Source organism: Sminthopsis crassicaudata, chromosome 6 (genome assembly GCF_048593235.1).
Source record: "Sminthopsis crassicaudata isolate SCR6 chromosome 6, ASM4859323v1, whole genome shotgun sequence".
NCBI classification, from domain to species: domain Eukaryota; kingdom Metazoa; phylum Chordata; class Mammalia; order Dasyuromorphia; family Dasyuridae; genus Sminthopsis; species Sminthopsis crassicaudata.
In genome coordinates this window covers 150,890,412-150,896,727 of record NC_133622.1, presented here as the reverse complement: position 1 = coordinate 150,896,727, position 6,316 = coordinate 150,890,412, and the positions used below count along the sequence as shown (strand labels likewise).

Sequence of the window (6,316 nt, the reverse complement as noted above, 5' to 3'; positions counted from 1 at the left end):
ACCCAAGAACCATTGGAACAGCAGTATTTCTAGTCCAGTGCCCTAAGATATTTTCCTAGAAAGCAAAACCTGTAGAAACAAAACTAGATAGCTTCTACAGATGCTATGTCAGCTATTGAAAACCTAGAAAAGAAAGTTCTTGTCCACCATGTTCTTAGTACTGTCACATGATTCAAAATAAGAAACTGATATAATTTTTATCAATGGAAATATAAGGAAGACATTTCCATCTGCTTTGCTGCTGCACCCTGAGAATAATAAAATCTTTCCATCAAACTTACATTTGAAGATTACAGATGTGTTGTCTCCCCCATTAGAATGTGGTAGAGCATTTTCCTTGAGAGCAGGGTCTATCCTATTTTTCTAGTTATACCTCTAGCACTTAGTGCTTTGCACACTGTCAGTGCTAAATAAGTGCTTTCTCAATTCATAAAATATTATTTCATTTGATTATTACAACCTTGTGAGATAGGGGGTTATTACGTCCATTTGACCAGTGAAAAACAGGGATTGAGAGAAATTAATTGCCTTGCCAGGTATCTATTCATTTGACCTCAGATTTTCTTAACTATTCTCTACCCCATCCAGCTGTCTCATCAGTAAGAAAAAGGCACTCTCTACTTAAGTACACATACCAAGTTATTATTGAGCCTCTGCAGCTGGCAGTGTCTTATGATAAGGATGTGGGGCAGAAACAAAGTTTAACAGTTCATGGATCATGGATTCTAGCAGGGGAATTCTAGTTCCCGGTGTCACTGAGTGCATTTGAGAGTTACAAAATCAGAATCTATGTGAAGTAGAAATAACTTTAATTTGTCACGTTCCCTGTTATCTAGGCTGGAAGTACTTTTGTTCAGAATCAAATTTTCCTTTTGAAATTACTCTTCTATGCATAATTAGATCAAACAATTCTGTAAGCTCACTAGGGATTTTTTTTAATATTTAAAAATGATAAATTTATTTGTAGTTACTATGTGCTTTTAGAGAATATTTCTCCTTTGGATTACAGGGGTCATTCCTTATATGAGGATGATGATTTGCTTAACATTATTCATGGAAATTACTAATGAAGAGTGTCTCCTGATTCAGTTTTCTCCTATAAAATTTGACCATATGTATTTTTCCTTCAGAATGCATGCCTTCTAGTTTTTTTTAATCACCCATTTCCTGCCCATGTATAAGTAGAATAGAGATTTTTCTTGAAAAAAAAAATCAATACCTGAATCTGAGGTGCTCTTCATAGCTACCTAAAGACAATATATTTGCAACTTGAATTAAAATGGATAAAAAAAAAAAACAGATGAAGAGTGAGTGATCACAAGCTTACTGAAATGATTTCCTGGCTTTTATTTTAATTCCTTTGGTCCCTTGATGCTTCCCCATTTTACAAAAGTTTGTAATGTGTTTGATGTACATTTTTCAATTTTAATGTTACATTTTTTTGCTTTCTTCTGTCTCTTGTGAGGGTACTTTCATGATGATAATGTTTATATTTGCATTGTACTTTTTAACTTTTGAAAAACTCCAAATATCTGAGACTTAGAGTCACAGAGTTAGTGCTAAAAGGGACCTGAGAGGCCATTTAGTCTAATTCCCAATTTAAATGTAATTCCATTTGTCAACTTGGCTCTTATCTAATCAAGTAGAACAACAACTAGGTACTTAACAATCTGTAGATGTAGGAATATGTGACTTGATTGACAGAGAAAATTCTGTTGGGAACTTAATGAGTGAGTGTTAGAACTTCTTTGGAGCTACACTTAGTAAGGTAATGGGAAAGACATGGGTGGAAAGATCAGCTTTTCAAATGTCAGGATTTTTGAAAGCTTTTTTGAGCTCTTACAGAGATTTTTTTTTAGGTGAGGGGGAAAGATGGAAAAGGGAAGGCTGAGACCAATTCATATTTTTAATTTGAGGCTTTACTTGTAGCCATTTTGATAGTTGTCCTCTTCTGAGTTTGTACATTGATCTTCCCTGTCTCTAAAGTAACTTTCTATGGTCAGGTTCTTTTCTTTTTGCTCATTTCCTAGCCTACATTCTGATATTTAATTTTATGTTAAAATTGGGTTCTACTCTTGAGTTGGATAGAGTACTGTCCAAAGTACCTTTGCCAGATACACTGGATTAGTGCTGGCGTGTTCTAAAGGGAAAAACCCTTGTAGCTGGCTTGTCTTGCAGCTTAGGGCCTTGCTGATAGCTTGTTGCAGCACATCCTACTGCTGACTTGCCTGGAAACTACATGCATTGGATTGTGTTCTCCCTTACCCCACTGAGAAAGACCTTTCCTGATGACCTTTAAACATGTTTTGGGCTGAAACATTATTTACTCCATCATTTTGTTGGTTCTGCTTTCCAAGATTCATTTTGAGGTAATAATTGATAGTTGTTTTGAAGCAAATTTGAGAGAATTCAGGCAAGTTCCTGTCTTCCTCTGCCATCTTGGCTCTGCTTCCTGATTCTATTACTTTTAAAAATATATTTCAATTTTAACTTATAGCTCCAATATAGCACTGCTTGCCTTATGTTCTCTTCTCAGCTTTCAGTTTCTCACTTCTATTTATTTTTTAAAATTATTCACTGATATTTTTATTATTTTTTAAAGTTAATACTGTCACTAATCACTCGAACTAATAATTTGGCACTGTAGTAGATAAAGCATTGGCTGGAGTTAGGAAGTCCCAAGTTCAAATTTGGTATGAGACATGTGCATTCTGTGTCAACCTGGGCAAGTCAGTTAACTTCTGTTTTCTCATATGTAAAATGGAAATAATAATAGCACCTACCTTGTAGGGTTGTTGTGAATATCAAATGAAATGATAATTGCAAAGTGTTTACAATGCCTGGAACATAGTAAATATTTATAAATGTTAGTTATTATTAGTATTATTATTATTGTCCCTTCCTTGACTCTAAATAAAAACATTCCCTTTCCCCCTTTTATTATTATTATGGTTGTGTTTTCTACTCCATTCTCTTCTTGTCCTCCACTTGTAGATATTTCTATTTGCTACAGGAACATGAAAACAAAGCCTGGCTAAATTGCAGCCAGTAGAGTGAGAAACAATAACAAAATGCCAGGACATTCAGTGCTGTTATGTGGGGAAATCAACAGTGACACTGAGAACCATTCCACATTATTGATGGCTGCTTTGTCTATTTGGCAGTGACCTTGCTCTGTGGACAATGATATTCTTTTAGCCTGAGGGAGTTGATGTTTCAGAAGCCAGTAGCATAAAGGGCTCATAGTCATCCTGAACATTAATGCTCATCAGATCTTTATTATACAGTGATTGGTGAGACTTTAGGCCAAGGATGTATACCTGGCCCTTGAAGACAGACACCTGGCCCTTGCCCTCAGCCCCTTCCTGGGTCTTGGCAATGGATTAGCAGATGAACTCACACTCTGGACAGTGCCAGAAACCATTACACACCAATTCAGAGAATTTTAAGCCAGAATCCTATTAGTTTTTATGCATTTCTTGACCATTGGTGTAAGTTTCAATGTCTAAATGAAAATGGTAGAGGATCATTCTCAATGGAGTCTCATTGACTCCAAAGAAGTGGTTCTCACAAGGTCAATTCAGTCAACATCATGTTTGCCTGCAATTTCATTCAGGTAGAGAAAGAGCTCCAAGTATGTTTGGTGACATGCACCATTCTTGATATTAATCACCTGCCTGGGGACATCTTTCTTGAACTGAATTGCTAAGACATCTGGACTGTTGGAAGCCTTTGTAGGAACCTTAGTCTTTGTGCAGAAGTCAGAAGGTGCTTGGTTTTTGGGGTTCTCCAGAATTCCAGCCTTACAGCTGACATGCACAAGGTTTTCATTCATGTTTCACGGGTGTTTGGGGGTGACTGGAATTCCATGTTGTTTAGCATACTCCATCAAGTTGTTGCTTCCTTTGAACCCATTGTAGAATTCAGGTATCCTTCAGGGAGCAATGATTTTAATCTGAGGAACTAAGGAGTAGCAGGTGAGTGCAAATTGGATCTGATTATTCCCTTTTCCTGTAGCTCTATGGACATGCACTTATCCCTATCTTGGCAGGCAATTTCTATCTGTGAGCAATTTGTGAGCAATGCATGTTCTGGCAAAGGAAGTGACATAGAGGTAATGATTTTCTTACAGGATATTGGCCAAATGAACTCCTCCACAAATTCCTTACTGATATTCTTGATGAAAACCTTTTAGGCTCCAAGTTTCAATGCCCAATTCCTGGACTTTTCAAAGTACCTTTGTCCAACGTTGCCCAGATAGGCAATAACATCATAGACTTCTTCCTTCAGACACATCAGGATATAAATCTCTGTTGTAGGCAAGAACCATGGTGCCTTTGCTTGACATCTTATTGGTCTTATTGCTTGACATCTTATTGGCTGGAGGTGTCTGACCTTCAGAGACTTGGAGGCTAAAATCCAAAGTTTTCCCTCTTAAGTATAATCTAATACATAGTAAATCCATATACTGATTAAATTTGAAAAAGTATATCTCATTCTGTACCCCTAGTCCAATAATGTTTCTGCCAAGTTAGGGAAAGAATTCTTCATCATTATGCTTCTGAAGTAATTAGTCATTTTATAAATCATAGTTTTTAAATCTTTTGCAGCTATTTTACTTGGCTGTGCATAATTATGTGATTTCTGAAATTCTTATTCAATTTTTATTCCTAAGCTTTGTGTGGTGCTGACTATGTTTTTTTGATACTTTCTGGCTGCTGGCACTATTTTTTCCCTTTGATTTGGAAATTATTGATTTATGTATCTATCTATATATAAATCACAATTTTCAGGGAATTTTATAATTTTTAAATTATCTCTTTGACGTGTTTTGAAGGTCAGTATTTGGTGGTAGTTATTTTACATTTTCTTCTATTTTTCCCCAGTTTTTTTTTGTTCCAATATTGTATATTGTCTTTTGGAGTCATTGAGATACTTCTTATTACATTCCATTTTTCTAGGGAATCTACTATTTGGATAATGTTTTTCATCTTTACAATTTATTTTCCCTTCAAAAGTTTTCTGAAATTTTCATCTCATTTTTAATCCTTTGCTTCATTTTCCCAAGCCATCCCTGTAGTTTTTGTAACAAATCCTTTTATTATTGTTGAGGTTTTTCTCATTGTTATAAAATGGCTTTCCTTATTCTAGGTTTAACTTAACTTCTAGCATTTCTTCTTTCCCTTCAGTATTTTCTTCTGTTTACTCATAGTATTTGTTTTCAGTTCTTGTTGGGAATTTTGTATTTATGCCAGTCCATCACAATTTTGAATTGATTGTATGGACCTTATTTTGTCCTGTTCCCTTTTTAGTTTGGATGTTCTTGCTAAATTCAATAAGGTGACAGATATTAAATCCTTTCTCCGTCTCAATCACTAGCTTTTAGGTCAATTTCTTGATCACCCACTGGAAGTTCTGATTTTGGTTGTATTCTTTCCTTTCTTTGTATTGTTTCCTTGCCCAATCCATGGTGGCTCTCATGCTGGTCTCAAGATTGGTGATGAGGCATAAAGCCTTGTGTTGGTCTTATCTCCTGCCATGGCACTTGAAATTCCAAAGATTACATGATCTCTATGTTTTTCTCTTCAGTGATTTGTGATGGCTGCTTCTATCCCCTGCTTCTGTTCTGATAGCACCTGACTTCAGATTTTCAGTTGTGGAAACTTGTGCTGGCTTGTGACCTTCACCCCCTTCAGAGTGCTGGCTTGTTTCTGGGACATTTTCTTGAGCTTGTGCTGACTTCCCTGGCATAGTTTCTCTCTCTGTCTCTGCCAGCTTTCTTGTTTACCTGAGAGCATGCTGATTTTCCTGGCATTATCCTTCTCCCTGTCACTATTAATTTCTGATTATCATTTTATGCAGTTCTGCACTAGATGGAAGAGTTTATTTCTGTTTCCTTTTGGTTTTATCTTTTTTTTCAGATACTTTTTGGGTTTTATGTGGGACAGCTAGGCTTCTCTTTTACATTGGTATCATTATCACATTCATTGAATTATTTTTAAAAGTCTATAGCTGAGTAAATGCATCCTTTTCAGACCACGATGCAATGAAAATTACATTCAATAAAAATATAGGGGAAAATAGACAAAAAATAATTGGAAACTAAATAATCGCATACTAAAGAATGATTGCGTAAAACAGCAAATCATATACATAATTAATAACTTCACCCAAGAAAATGACAATAATGAGATGTCATACCAAAATGTGTGGGATGCAGCCAAAGTGGTAATAAGGGGAAATTTCATATCTCTAGAGGCCTACTTGCATAAAACAGAGAAAGAGAAGATTAATGAATTGGGCTTGCAACTAAAAA

At 35.7% G+C, this 6,316-nt stretch overlaps 1 pseudogene; it reads right to left on the bottom strand.

Annotated features, from left to right (window-relative positions):
- Positions 1–3,153: 3,153 nt before the first annotated feature.
- Positions 3,154–4,348, bottom strand: LOC141545389 (argininosuccinate synthase pseudogene; annotated as a pseudogene).
- Positions 4,349–6,316: the final 1,968 nt, after the last annotated feature.